A 15,694-nucleotide genomic window follows, 5' to 3' on the forward strand; every position below is an offset into this window, starting at 1 on the left:
TCTCTTGAGTGCCGCTGCGAGCAGCGCACGTGAGAGAGCTGTGTACGTGTATCGCTGCGTGCCCAAGTTAAACGCTCGTGCGCACTCGCCAATGTACGGCCAGACTCTGTTATCTCTGTTAATGTCTTGTTCCTTTTGTTGCTTGTAATCGTGGCGCGAGTAGGTGACAGCGCAACAAGCCTTCAGAACCTCGCTCGCACGTACGGCCAGGCGTTTCAATTTATTGTGCAAGCGATTAATTATTTCATGAATGCAACCACGCACACATCGGTAGCAATCGAGTCAATGGTTTTGATTTCATAATTATCATAATTTATTGCTCGCGCGCGCAACTACAAGCCTCTCCCAACTCCTCCCGATCCTCGAATGAATATTCAAGGCGTATACGCGCGCGATTTTCTTTTTCTCCACCCCCCTTTTTTTCTTTCTCTTGACCCTCGCCCGTTCTCAGCCCACGAGACCGAGAGAAAATTGTATGAATAGAGCAAGTCGGCCGCTCATGCGTGACCGAGCGCGAGATTTTTCTTATTTTATACTCGACGACACATTCAGGAGATCCTGCTTCCTTGCGCACGGTCTCTCCTTTTCCATTTTATCTCTTACGAGCGTCGCAGAGCTTCCTCTGTATCGCAGGCTTGAATAATGAGATATCGAAATCTTTTTCTGGCTGGCAACGTCAAGCGAGAAACTTCCATGCGCGAATTATGACGTTCCTTTTCGTCCTGCGTAATTATCCCACGACTTATTCCAATGTGCATTCGAGCATCTCTCCTCTAATGTTATTCTGGTTTTCCATAAGCATGGCGCTTGACCAAAATGGCTTGAGTAAAAGGTAACTCGGTGGTCACTTTCAATGGAGCGTCAGTGCAATCTCGAATCGTTATTTTTAATAATCTTAGTCGCTGTCGTACTTGCGTGTCAATTGGAATTTTTATTTTCTCTCAAATTGGATCCTCGACACTGACATTAGCATTACACACGTTGACAATCAATTGAGGGACCGAGGAGTAATGAAAAACTTCGTGAATTGATTTCTTCGGCAGTGTCATTCTCGTTGGTAATAAGACGGAGCGAGGGCAGTTCCACAAACGGCAGAAAATTGCCTCGGCAAGATTGTCACTTGAGCGCTGCTGTCGCGTCATTTTTGCGCAATTCTCGAGAGCACGAACTGCAACTTCTTGACTCTTTAACTGCACTCCACGGCAGATACGTATGGACGCATGAATAAACGTACGTACGTAGCTGCATTATACTCTTGGCGAGAACTCCGAGGCAGCATAATACTGCACTGCTCCCTTTCCTTGCTCGCTCATCATTTGCGTCGTTCTTTTTATTTTCCTTTTCTCTCTTCTTTTCTCATCCTTTTTTTCTCCTCATTGTAGCGAGTGGCATTCTCTCTTCCTCTCTCTCTCGCTTTGGCGCGCGCGCGCAACTGATAGTTACGACTGAGTGGAGTCAATTACAAGGGAGGAAATAAGATGACAATTCATACTTTAATTTGGAACACGCAACAGACACATTGATTAAGATCCATGATGTAAAACTAACTCTCATAAAGAGGCAATTCTCAGTTGCATGCTACTTTTTCTATCGCGAAATGTCAATTTTTCTATGTCACTTTGACCCTCTTATTCGACTTCTTTTTTTATCACTAGCCAGTGGATTTCCGTGCTAACTAGATTTGCGAAATTTAACGCTCAACTTTGTTGTGCCCGCACGCGGCGCTTTCGTGATGTCAATTAAAGTTAATTGCTCGTGAAAATTGGAAAACTCGGTTTTTCGGTCGAATTTCATTTTCGCACGCGTAGCACTCTCTGCCCGGGCGCTATCCGCGTGTCAGTCTGCGTCACCTTGATTTTCCCATCGCGTCTCTACTTTTTTTTTGGACTTTCTCGTGGAAGCGGTATCCCACGTGAGGATAATTCTCTTTCTCTTTCTGAATATATCGGTCCAATTTTCCGTACAACTACGTGCACTCTGTCAGTCTGCCGTTACGATTTTCTGAACTTTCTTTCGAACGACAGCTTTGCTATTGATCCAGATACTTTAGTTTGTTTTTTTTTATCAATCTCAATGCATTATAAGTGACTCGTTATCGGATCCCATCTGAAATGTAACGCGCATTTCTAGAAGCGAAACAATGCGAAGGAAATTAGCATCTGTCGGTTCGTGCAACTAATTTCCGATCAGAACGAGCTCATCAGCAGATAAAGCCCTCATTCGGGATTCAATTAGATTAAAAAAGGAGAGGATCTATCAACAAAATGTTCATTACTGATCTTTCTCGGTGGTGCGGCCACGCAATGCCTAATAACCTTGGCGCGCGCTGATTGTTCCCGGTGGTTTTCGCCCTTTGGCGCGCAATTGTAAAAAGGAGCAAACTGCTTGAAATATAATGATACAAGTCTATGAGAAGATTTTATAAAGAAAACCGTAATACATACTAAACTTGCTCTTGTTTGCTAATTATTTTATGATTTTTATGTTCAAACTTTACTATTTAAATCATTTCAAATGTTTATTTACTTGTGGGAATTGGATATTCAGAGAATAAATGTAGTTTTTATTTCATTATTAACTATGCTCTCTTCAGTTGTATAAAATTCACCAACATTATTTTTAAACGAATAAAAACTTGACTAGATGTCAGGTAAATATTGTTATTTTGAGTATTAAATACCAATAAATAAATACATTTATTTCTATCTTTCTCGCTCAGTTAAGTGCTTTGAATAATCAACTATTTTATAACAGAAATATTTATTATTCATAAAAAAAGTCGTACAATAATAAATATCGTGCAGTACTTTCTTAAAACAAAACACATTATATCGTATAATTATGAAAAAAGTTTATTAATTATGATTGAATTTGTAAGAAACGTTAATTTCATTAAAAAGAAAGTTCTGAGGGTAAGAGCACTACTAAAAATGGATGCTTCGAATACCGGCTCGTTCGTACTGTACTGCAACTGAGGGACATCTTGAGGACAGCAACTTCTCTGATACTACCGCCATCCCATAGCTTTTACGGCTAGTCTGCCAAACGCCGCATTCGTTTGAAGGACGAATGAAGAGTGGGAAATAACCTCTTAACTTTCCTTTTTGAAATATAATAGCGGTACGAAGAAAATACAAGGTGCGGGCCGAAAGGAAACGTTGATAAGTGATTGCTCGATAATTTTTAACGTAGAATTTATAATACAAGGATCGAAGGTTAGTGCGTGAGATATGTGTAAAAATAAAGTTAACGGGTTCAGTTGACAATTCGTTTTTAACAACAAAAATCAATTAATCAATGCTCGTTATTCAGAGGTCGCATTATTGCGATGTTCTGCGCCGGAATACCCACATCCGGGAGCTTTAGTGCGACTTTAGTGTCTCTTTCCGGACCGAAACGGACTCTCTGGCACTCTCTTCCAGTCGTCGTTATTTCATTGGACATGAATTTCCTAATGTGAAGAGTTTCCTGTTTTTTTTTTTCTTTTTTTATTCTCCAATCTTTCGGCCTGATGGTTAGTGTAAAAGGGGCGCAAAAGCTCTCGCGGCGATCCTAGAGTGAGAGAGAGGGATAGCGAGAAACGGCGCGGGCATAAACAGAGATAGCCAGGCAGAAGCAGTAGGTAAAAAAAGAAACTAGAGCGAGCGAGCGATCGGAGCAAAAAGACACGTCAAACTGGTATAGGATAGTATAACGTTGGGCCGCGTGTGCGCGCGCGAGCGTGCTCGCGAAGCAGCAGGAAAGGTAGTCATTTTCTGCCGGAGGCCCCCCCTGACTCTATATATCCCTTGCATCGCGAAGCTGAGAAAGTCGCGAGTTTATGCAGCGGGTTTCCTCTCTCTCTCGTTCGCGTACACTCTCGCGAGAAAGGTGCATAACCGGGCGGGGCACCCAAGTTGCTGCTGCTAGTTCTCTCGCAGAGTCATCGCACTCTCTCTCTTTCTCTCTCTCACTTCAAAGCCCCTTATATTTTGCGCCGCGACTTACGCTCACTTCTCTCTTTCTTTGTCGCCAATTCCATTTCCCTGCTCTATTTTTAGACCATCGTTCTAATCTCTTCTCTCCGCCGGCGGCAATTGATCCGCGTGTAACGGGAAACTGTGCGGAAAGCTCTGCTGCGTGCATGCGCGGGTGTCGAGCGCTACGCTCCTGCTGACATTTAATTGTGAGAAATCTATTATTTTGTAATTGGAATGTAGTTCTATTTCTCGCCACATGACGTTTCTGGCGGGCTCCACCTGCGGCGACACCAACGGCTGATACATACGGACTGAATAACGGTTCGTGTATACATAATTTTAACTTTTATTGTTTTTTGTTTATTATTTTTGATATTATTATTATTCTGCTCTTTACTCTCAGTAGTGGCGAAAATACATCCATTTTTTTTTGTTTACATGTGAGTGACATTGAGATTATATAACATTTTATATTTTTCTTGTTACATATTTTAACATGAAAAGAACTGATGTTCTAATTTCGATTTTATAGGCAGTAAATATAGATTTGAGAGAAAAAAAAATAGTTTATTAACATCGAGTTTTACGTAACTTATTTACTCACTCATATTGGCACTCAAACGACACATGTCACAAAAAATATTCATAATATTTCGCATTTTCTTCCGTTACGTTTAAAAAAAACAAATTTTATTATATATTACGTAAGCAGAGCACATACATAACTGTTATGCCTGTTATTCACGCTTAATTTAATTAAATTTCTTTTACTACTTTTTTTACTTTTAGCTGCAGAACAGCTAAATCATTCAACCGGATACTTTTTGAGAAATGTTGTAACTTTAATTAATATAGCGTCTTGAGCAAGTATCACGAATGTTGGTCACTAAGCCAAAGAGCTTGGTTTAGTTAGGACATTTTTTCTAAGTGGATAATAACGTATATCGCAAACTGTCTATCAAGAAAAATTTTGAAAGCAAATGCGAATACCATATATAATAACATTTGGCATAATTGAAAATTCTATTATACATATATCCAGATTACAGCAGATATCGTATTTCATCATCAATTTTTCACTTTATAAAACATTAAAAGTATAATCCTGTTGGACGATCGTCTATGTTACGAACTTTTTGACGTCAACAGAATGGAAGTCCCTCGTAGGTTTGGCAAACTACCTCCTGAAGGGAAGACAACTGACCACAGGCACGGTGGTGGCACTTCCGTCGTGCGGAGGGCACAACTTCTTCTTCTGCTTCGACGACCTGGGCACAGCACACATACGTAGAAGAGAGAGAGAGAGAGAGAGAGAGAGAGAGAGAGAGAGAACGAGTGAAAGGGAGCGAGTGAGAGGGAGGCACACGCCCCCTTAGAACGGGATGTCGGCGTGTTTGTCTTCGTCTCTCTCTGTATTTGCGGCTCTCTCTCCCTGGCGACTTATAACAGCCTCGCCAAAGTTCACGCGCATGCACGTAGTATCTTGCGAGAGAGAGAGAGAGAGAGAGAGAGAGAGAGAGAGAAATGCGTAAGTATATATATGCGTCTGAGAGTGCAGTCTGACTGCTCCTACAGCCACCCAAACTGTATGGATTGGTTTGTTGCTCAACGCTCTTTTCTCTGCTGTAGATCTTTTTCGCGCTCTGTACCATGTTCTGTGTGTATTTCAACGCTTGCTTCGCTGCCGTTTCTGACATTTAACAATTTTGGTCAAAGAAAATTTCATTTTCGACTGTGACTTCCTCGTTCTCACCTTTATTCTTGGCTCGTTAAACTATCTTTTGTCTATACAATTGTTGTAAATTTGTTAATGCATCGCCCATGACAATCTATCAATTCTGCAATGGTATCACAGATTCAGATCCACTCGAAATATTAAACATGTAGCCCGGATAGAGTGCTTATGTATTATATGGAGTAAAGCTGTATCGTTTACATAATACAGGTAATTTGAAACATGCTTTGTTGCTCTTCTGTATTCTATCCGTAGTTTCGTATGAAGGCTATTATAAAATAACTCAGAAATGTATGCGTAAATTAAAATGTCGACTCGTTTGATAATAAGCTGCGATAAAATATTCCATGGTGCAAATTTTAACAAGAATGGCAATTATATCGCTGCCTCCTTCGTCAGGTTTAAAATAGCGAGATAGGTAAGCAGACGAAGCGACAGCGAGTTATTATAGGTCTAGGTCAAGCAACTATAGCTGGCGCTGCCTGTGTTGCAGCATAGTTATATCAATCGATAAGCGATGCAACCGTAGCTGGTGTATATGTATGCGATGTAACAGCCTCTAATTAATTTTAATTAAATCCATTCGTTTGCAGTGTACACATGCGCATACAGAGGCCAATCGCAAATACATCCAGCACGGAAAATCTCGCCGATAAATTACGCAATTCGACCCGGTGTGAAATCCGAAGCCGGTACACGGCGCCAGCGCACCTAATTCATCAGGAGTAATTTTACAATTTTCGCACTCTCTCCACAATAGCAGCCCCGTCACCACTACACACACATACACAGCAGAGAGCCGTATCAATTATCCCTTTGCGATCTGTAACAATACATGTGGCTAGGGAGAGGGTGAGGGAGAGAGAGAGAGAGAGAGAGAGAGAGCAAGAGCCGCTAATTAATTGCGAAATCATCGAAGAGACTCTCACGAGCGAGCGAGCGGGCACACGCGCCCATGTTAAAAATCATCCGAGACAAACAGCCTACTCTCGATTATCGCCTCACTCGGATCTGCCCATTCCCGCACCGCTCATTGTTCCACCGCGTACAATCCAACGCGCGCTGTCGCGCGCCTCTTTTTTTCTTTGTTTTTTCTGGCTTTTTTCGTCAATTTTCAAACGGACGCCATTTTACTCGAATTTCTCTGCCAGGTACGATGATGGAATTTATATGTATAAACATATATGATGTTTCGACTTAAACGATCGACGCGAACGTTCGCATGAGTGCGCGCAAAAACTTTTGTCACCGCTGCTGACAATTTGTAATCTTCATTTACGGCTTGAATTCCGCGATTTCCGGTTTCCTTGTTTAATATGCCACTCGCGGTTTGCGTCGCGCAAATAGACCCGATCGACCGGGCGCATTTTGCAATGTGCCCTCGATCGCACGCTCACTCGCAATGTTGCGTATAAAAAGAGGAAGAGATTTCGTTTCGGGTGGTACAGCTGGTGAAGTGCCTGTTTTCAACTGCTTTGCAACAAAAGCCAAGCGAGCTATCCACCGAAAATGCAGATAGGTAAATTAAGGTAAAAAAAAAATTGAAAAAGAAGAGGGTCGTGGGTATCCTATATATTATGTCTCTTTCACGAGCGCCGACTCTTTCAAACCGTGCGGTACCAATTTCTCTATTGAGTTCTACCTCGAAACACTCAATGCGATCCACGAGACTCGCGAGAAAAAAAGCAATTTCCGTCACAATGCCAAACCTACTCACGCAAAAGCCATATTCCATATAGTACAAAAGCATAAATTCGCAACAGAAATTGGCAGCTATCGACAATAGCCGGTGGGTCAATTTGTCGCTAGCAATAGCCAAACAAACGTTAGCGATCATCTTGTCATCGGCAGTAGGACAATAGTAGCTCACACAGGCGCGCGCAATAGGCGCACGCCAACACCACCTGGATCCCGCCGCAGGCCTTGGCTGCATACAGAAGCTCAGGCGAGAGTCGGCGAGACGTCTAATTGGGATTTCTGCGCTCGCTCGTTCTGGAGGACTCGTCACGCGCGCTCCAGTGTCGCTGCAGTGGTGCCACGGAATTTTTCACGGTTGGGGTGTGCGCAAACGAGAGAGAGGTGGAGACCGAGAGCAAGGTGCGATGCCGCGCTTAATGAAGATTCTTGTTTTGAGCCGTAATTATTTTTCAGTTCGCGGGGCTGTGTCGTGGCTTCAGTTGAGAATCGCTATTTAGCCGTGTGAATGTGGACATTCTCTTTCCATTCGACGGCTATAATTGTTTCATTGACATTAGCATACTAATTGAAACGGGTTTCTCCCTTGCAAGCAGGAGCATCGCGAAAGTAAAAGTTTTTTTGGGCCAAGTAACTGCGAGGAGTTTCGGAGAGATGCTCGCATTGAGTGCAAAATAAAGTGGATAAATTCGATTGTCAAACGGAGATGGGACCACGGCATACTTTGCTAGAAAGTTATTTTTCTTTGGGGAACGAAATGAAATTACGAAGGCAGTGGCCGTGGCGAGGTGGAGAGGCTAACTGTTAGGTAAAAACATCAGATATGCTCGGAGAGCTCGTGTTCTGAAAATAATCTCGTTACCGATCCAAACAATTTCACCGACTGCGAGCAAGTAAGCAAGCACGGACACACAACGAGAGACGTAACCCGCGGCAACAAAAAAACTTTATCGTGCGCTACTACTGCACTACTGGTACTCTGATGGATTGGATGTTTATTTAATGGGCATGTAACATTAGAGCCGATAGGCGCATTCAGCCAAATCACGAGAGACGGGAGCGCGCAGCAACGGATTTATAACGACATTGCGCAACCAGCAAAAAGCCGAGTTCTCCCGGGGGACTTTTCTTTTCGTCACTCGTCGTCGTCGAGGAATCACGTTCTGCCTCGCTCTCGTGCGCATTTGCTCTCGCGGCCAAATTCTTTTTTTCCGCTAGCTCGCGGTGTATACACGCCGGCGAAAAGTGAAGGGGATCGTTATGAGCGATATTTTCTGCAGGTATCTGGCGAAATTCATCTCCGCGTGGCGGCGGCGGCGGCGGCACGTAACGAGACCGAGATGAAGTGCGCGATATTGCACCGGACGAGAAAAGCAATTATCGCATGCACAAAAGCACAAATCGCTCTGCTCTCTCCCTCTCGGCCGCTGAGAAAGTTTATCGACAATGGCACTCGATCTGTCGCACTTGATACCACTATGGCGGATCGTCCGAGCTCGCCTTGCCTCTACTTTTGGACATCGTCATCGAAAGAGCTATAGAATTGATTAGCCGCGCCCCTGACAGACAGAGTCGAGTGTCAAAGGCCGAGAGGCGCTTTGAGGATTTGCAGCGTCGCGTCCGCTTATTATAGCCCTGCAAGAAGAAAACGAAAGAAAAACAAGAGCCGAGGAAAGATGCTCCTTTGGCCGTCGGCAGCGCGCGGAAAAACAAATGCGCCGGGGAGAGAAGGCGAAGGGCTATATTCGGGCGCGCGAGCTCGGGCTAGCACGCGCATTATTTCGCTTTCATCTTGCGCAAGCTCGCATTAGAGTACAGCAGCGGCAAAAGAGTCAAGTAGAGAGCGGCTTCGGGCCTCCTCTCCGCGCGGCTCAAGCGAAATTGAAGGAGGCAACTTGAAGTCAGTTTTGTCTCGAGCAAGCATCTCACGCTTAAAGAACATTCAATCGGCCGCTACGCACCAAGTGAAATTCACGCGGATAATTAACCAAGGCAGCATACGCATACAGCAACACCAGGGCAGCGGCGCACGATCCGTTTTGTTCGCAAACGAAATTTTCGTCTGAGTCACGTCGTTGCTTTAATTAGCCTGCCATCACTTTCGCCACCGCTCGCGCATCCTCCTTTGCTGCTTCTGCTCCTCCTCGCTCCCCGGTAGTCTGTGTGAAATATTGTATTGCCGATGGTGACAAGCTGTTTACCACGTCGGCCCGTCATCGTCATCTCTCTCTCTCTCTCTCTCTCTCTCTTCTTTTTTCCTTACAGCGCAAAGAGAAGAGAATTAAGAAGAGCTTGCGCCTACATAAGAATATGTTAGCACGATGAGGAGCCTCTTTAAGTCTTGAGAGAAAGAAGAGGGAGAGGCAGCGTGGAAAAAGCCGAGAGATTGATGGCAGTCGCGAGATTGAAAAATATTTTGGCAAACACAATCTTGCATAGTCCATGAGATTACCTGCATGATGCGGCCTCTTTTCTGGCTCGTGCGACCTTTTTATTTCCTTATGTGCTTTCCAGCTCTCTACGAGTGATAACGCACCGAGGGTATTACTTATATGCATAAGTGAGCGCATTAGCATTTTCATTTCATTCTCGGCATCATGACAATATGAATTTACCTGATCACGCACATCTTCCTTTATGTTTCATCGACATTTTTCTAACTCGGAAAATTTCTATAATATCGACAGGTATGAAAATTCAATCAAACGCCGCCAACATTTTGCAGTGTCATCGGAGGGAGGGTGCGAGAGGGTTAAGACGTCTGATATTTGAAAAATCTATAGTTGCGCAGCGTATGCAAAAGTGTTAAAAATTGTGCGACAGCACGGAAGGGTCGTTTATCAGTGTCAGTCTTGGAAGAGAAATGTGCGTCGGTTGTGTAACAAAAATATTAATCTCTTGTGTAAATTACGTCACTCTCCACTCCAAAAATGGAGTGCACTCGTTCGATGATCTCAATTCATTGACGAAAAATAGAGAGAGAGAGAAAGAGAGATGCGTATAAAGCTCAAGGACGATTGCTGCAAAACATTTCCGCTAGCGAAGTGCGAGTCGAAGGAAGGCAACGTACAGCCGCAGAGAAAGCTACGACTATAACGATCCTGAATACAGCTTTGACGGCAAGCTTGCACTTTGCTGGCCGTAAAATTCTACTCCACTTGGCGCGCTGATATAACGGCTGCCGTATGCGCGCGACATATTCAGGCTTTAAACTTGAGAGACACCGTAAACTGGGCTAACTTGCTCGCACCAGTTCCCTAGGCTACTTTGTATGCTAGCATAGAGAGGGTGAGAGAGAGAGAGAGAGAGAGAGAGAGAGAGAGAGAGAGAGAAGCAGCTTTCAAGCAAAATCTTGCGCTAAGAATTGAGTCTTCGATGTATATCGGCCGCAACGGTGATACGTCGCTGCTTTATACGAAACGTGTATGTCTTGTGCTTTTATTCTTCTTTTTCCAGATTCTCAATTTCAAGAGTAGCGAGCACGAGCTCGACACGCGACAGAAAGCGAATTTGCAATTCCATTGCTCGTCGAATGCTCCGGGGCATTATGTAAACGTAAAGGTGAAAACGGTTGTGAATATCGCGAACGGAAACTTAATACTTTGATATGGGGCGAAATAGTTTGCTTCCTTGCATCAAGTCGCACGTGTATGCTCCGTCATAGTTATACAGCCAGAGCTATTCCCGAAGTGTTACGTACATCGCTGGCCTCGCTGGCGCAATACAGCGCATAAGAGCGTTTGGCATTCAGTTCCGACTGACTTTAAAGGAGCCTTTTCCTACATCAACTCGTTCTCTGACATTCGCTTAATGAGAGATAATTTTCCGTCATAATGCTCCCATTGTACGCATTTCTTTGAGCTCTCAACCCTTTTCCGCTCGTGAAATGTACTTTTCTTTAAGGGAGAGAGAGAGAGAGAGAGAGAGAGAGAGAGAGAGCAGCTGCTTCCAACGACAACAACAATTCGTCGATTCCAATCCGTTAACCAAGCGTGCACACGCATTGCAAATAATAATCGCATAATCGCGAACAGGCACATTAAGTTGATAATCGATATACGTTGCGCCTACATATATGAGTGTGAAATTCCGTGTGTTGTGGTGCAGACACTTCCATTTAGCAATAAAGCCATGCGACGGTGACTACGACGACAACGTAGAAACAGAGTGAGAGAGAGTGAGAGAGAGAGAGAGAGAGACAGTGACAGGCGACTTGGTGGCATCCTTCGTTGCATCTGACGTGCGCTTGCCTCGCCACATGTCGCCCTCGGCATCTGCTTGCTTGCCTGTTCGCTTGCATGCGGCAGGGTGAAAATATCGCCAGCAAGAGAGAGAATGAGGGAGAGAGAGAGAGAGAGCGAGGATGCTGTGTCCTCGCGCCAGATGGGACACACCTTGTGATGTTTTCGCATCGATGCCCGAAAGATGCGGTTTCGCCGCAAACGAAAGTGTTCTCTGTCTCTCTCTCTTTCTCTCTATGCACAATCGATTCAGATTTCTTTCTTTTTACGCTTTTCTTTCTTTTATTTTTTTTTTTTTATTTTTGATGCGATAAAAAATTCTAGATTAGAGTGTACATGCCACATTTTGCACGCGTGCGTTGAACGCGCCATGAGAGAGATTATATCGATCGGAGCTCGTACATGTGTGCCAGATATCGCGTCATATTAAATTCTATATAAGCTCTTTTAATAATATGACTTCGTAAATCAAGAATTTTAGCGAGATTAAATTTGCCGAGCAAGGGCGTTGAGACACATTTAAGCGACCGAAATTTCCAAAGGCAGGGTTAGATACATCCAAAGTTGCATACGTGCGAAATGTATTAGCTGTTCGTGTAATTGACAATAAATCACGCGAGTTATTTTCTCATGAACGAATTCTTATTAACTGGTGTAACGAGCGTATGCGTGGCGCTGTTAATTAAAATTACAAGACGATTAAAAAAGGAGTCGATTAATCACCCACTCAGTAAAAGTTATAGCAACTTGCAATATGATGAATCCATCGGAACACTAATAAACACCAACTTTGATTTCGTATCTCGGAGCTATAAGGGTTGTTTCGTAAAGAAATAAAAAACTTCTTGTTGCTCCCATCTTTACGAGAGCATATATTTCGATCAAGCATGAAAAAAAAATGCATACGTGTCAGTCCCCAACGATAACACTCACATATGTGTCATCGCTTAATCTAATCCACTGCGTGAGCTGGGACTTTGAAAAAAAATACACCGCTTGAGTAGGTTAATTTTATTATCGCCCCTGATTCGGCTTCTTCTTCTTTCTACGAGAGAGCGAGCGAGTTATTGCTTGGAAATTTGCTGTTATCAGCTGCACGGGCAGAAGCCTTGGCAGCAGTCGAGCGATAACTCTGCATTACAGTTTTTTGCACGCTGCATAGCAGCGAAAAAGTCTTCGCGATGCTCTTCAGAGATTCTCGTTTCCCTTCCTCTTTTCTCTCTCTCTCTCTCTCTCTCTCTCTCTCTCTCTCTCTCTCTCTTTTTTATTCTCGACGCTCGTTACTCAGACGTGCGCGCGCGCGCCTCAAGAGCACTCGCCAAGAGATACCTAATGGCTTTAACAGATATAGTTTATCCACGTGTCGCGCGGCATTACTTTGTTCGTGCGTTGGGATATGAGCTTTCATGTTCAGTTTCCAGTAGTATAGCGAATATATTTTGCGGTTATACTCGATCGACGAAAGGCTGGAAAAGAAACTTTAATTTTATAAACGTTTTTGTTGATTGTTTTCAAGTTGTGATTTAAACGCCAAGCACCCGTGCATCGATCCGTTATTATAGAACATCAATGGCATCCGAAACGGAAATGGAATGTTTGAAAAAATTAATAAATAAGCTTACCAACAGGCGTAACTCACTCCATTAAGAGGCATTGCCTACAGGCGTGAAAACTAAGATAACGAAGTAATATTGACGCTCATGCATACTGTGGCCGAATCTGCGTTATAGCCGGTGAGTTCTATTCAATTAAAAAGTGCCGACGTGGTATCTCTGTGTTGATTGGCGCATTTTTCAGCTATCTACCTCGCGCAAAATCTAGTTTCCAAAACTTCGATCCATCGGCTCCCCTTGCTTGTGTGTGTGCGCGTGTGCATGTGCGCGCGCGCATTAACCTTACCGATTCCGATGCATACAGTGTGTGAAATTCGTTGGGTGAGAGGTGATAATCTAGTTCGCCTACGGCACACATACGATGTTAACGCCATGGCGAACGGCCTGTTAAACGGCGTCAAATTTTACGGCTGGGCTTTTCCTTACGTGTGCGGCGTCCGTGCCCTTTTTTTTATGTACTCCCAACGTCGATTTAATAGCCCTATATTCCTCGCTCATTTTTTTTCTTCTTCCGCGTGCTCTTATTATCCTTACGCATCGTTAAATGTCGACGGGGTTTATGCTTATTTTTGCACGCGCCGACATCAGTGTGTATTGCGGAATTTTTTTATGGCTTATTTTTTTGAAATCGGTTGTGCGATTAGTTGCATGATTGATTTTTAACGCTGAAGATTTTACATAAAAAATTATCCAATTTCTCTGTATGAAATGAAACTGAAACTTGAGTTTCATAATTTTTCATGTATATAAAAAAAAACTAATTTTCTTCAGAGTAGCTTCCAGTGAAAGAGAGAGCCCTTCAAACCGAAATGTTCAAGAAGGCAGCCTCTCTTCTGTTCGAAATTACAAAACCGATGGCACACGAAGTACCCACACATATAGACACTTGCGCAGTGCTTGCCCGCTTATGAGTTGTTAAAGGTGACAGCGCTCGATATCAAGTTAGTTGAAGGCTCATAGCGGCTAAGAGAGCTATTTTCACACGACTGCTCGATTGACGAGCACAACACGTGCGCACCTATAAGCTTCGCCTCGCTAAATCTTCGTTATTAACAAGCTTGGAGCTTGCGGCTGCGTTATTGCTGTGATTCCGAGGGCAACGTATGCACTCCGCTATAGATTGTATGATTTGTGTTTGTTTCTCACATTAACTTGAATAGCAGTGCGCTGAAGGTGACTTTTCCTTCCTCATCAAGATTCGAGACTACCTCGTAGCTCTCCCGCGTGGATGTATAATTGAATAACCCCGATCTCTGCGCGATGTCGACTCAATAAAGTCGGTTGGTGCGCGGTGCGGTGCACACGCGGTCGTTATCTGTAACGTGTAATTTGGCATCATGGGGTCGGGAAATCTGGGACGCGACGTTTTCTCTCTCTCTCTCTCTTTCGAGTATAGTTTATCCGAGAAATGATCATCAAAGAAAGAGAAAAAAATCTGGCTGAGTGTGTATCCGCAGCCAATTTAAGCAAAAACACGTTCTCCGAAAAAGCTTTTTTATCTCTTCATTAAATCTCGAGAAAGAGAGATAACGCGGCAGCGCGCATCTCTTCGGTAGTTCGTTTGGTTCGGCATCGTTAGCATAAAGCAAAAAAGAGATGAGAGAGAGAGAGAGAGAGAGAGAGAGAGAAAAAAGCGCGCGAAGAAAACTACAATTGCATCTGGGCGATGATCTCGGCGATTCCGGAACGTATATCCTTCGGTATGTATGTGTGTATGTGTGTGTGTGTGTGTGTGTGCGCGCGCGCGCGCAGCGTATTACCATTCAGAAACGTACTTTAATGAATGTTTCCGTTGTCGAAGATAAAACTTGTCTCTCCCTCTCTGTCTCGCTTTCTGTGCACGGGGCGCGAGATAACGAGTACACGTTGGGCGCGCGCCCGCGAGCCGTGCAGCTAAAAAAACGAAAGGCGCGCCAGCAGACAAGCGAAGGTGTCGTCCAAGGCCGACCTGTCCCCTTAATTGTTTTTATTACTATCAACGTGTGAAGCCGTCTCGGGCGCAAAAGAGAGAGAGAGAGAGAGAGACGACGACGACGAGCGTTGACAGATTTATACGTGCAACTGCTATCGTACTACACACGCCTCTCGTTGTCGATTTTTTAACGATCGATCGTTGCTGATGAGCTGGCCCAAAACGATTTATCGTTGTTACCCTGGGTCCCGATTACAATCTCTCATCGGCACCTGCAAGAGTTGCTCTCGCTTTCGGCGACCTGCTTTTGTGCGCGCGCGGCCATACTATAAAGCGACGCGGCAAAACTTTCAGTAATTCGAGCCTTTCGCTTGTGGTCGCTGTGCTGTCGAAAATTCATAACCATACGCGGCCGTGCGTGTCGCTCGCAAAAGAGTTTTACGAGCAACGAACTCGTCAACAACAAAGACGACCGACTTTGTCGAATGTCTTTTACGACAATGAAATTTCCAATTGACTCGCGAAACGAAAGCAAAAAA

This window comes from Phymastichus coffea, unplaced genomic scaffold (genome assembly GCF_024137745.1).
Source record: "Phymastichus coffea isolate CEN01 unplaced genomic scaffold, Cenicafe_Pcof_1.1 PCOF00075, whole genome shotgun sequence".
NCBI lineage: Eukaryota > Metazoa > Arthropoda > Insecta > Hymenoptera > Eulophidae > Phymastichus > Phymastichus coffea.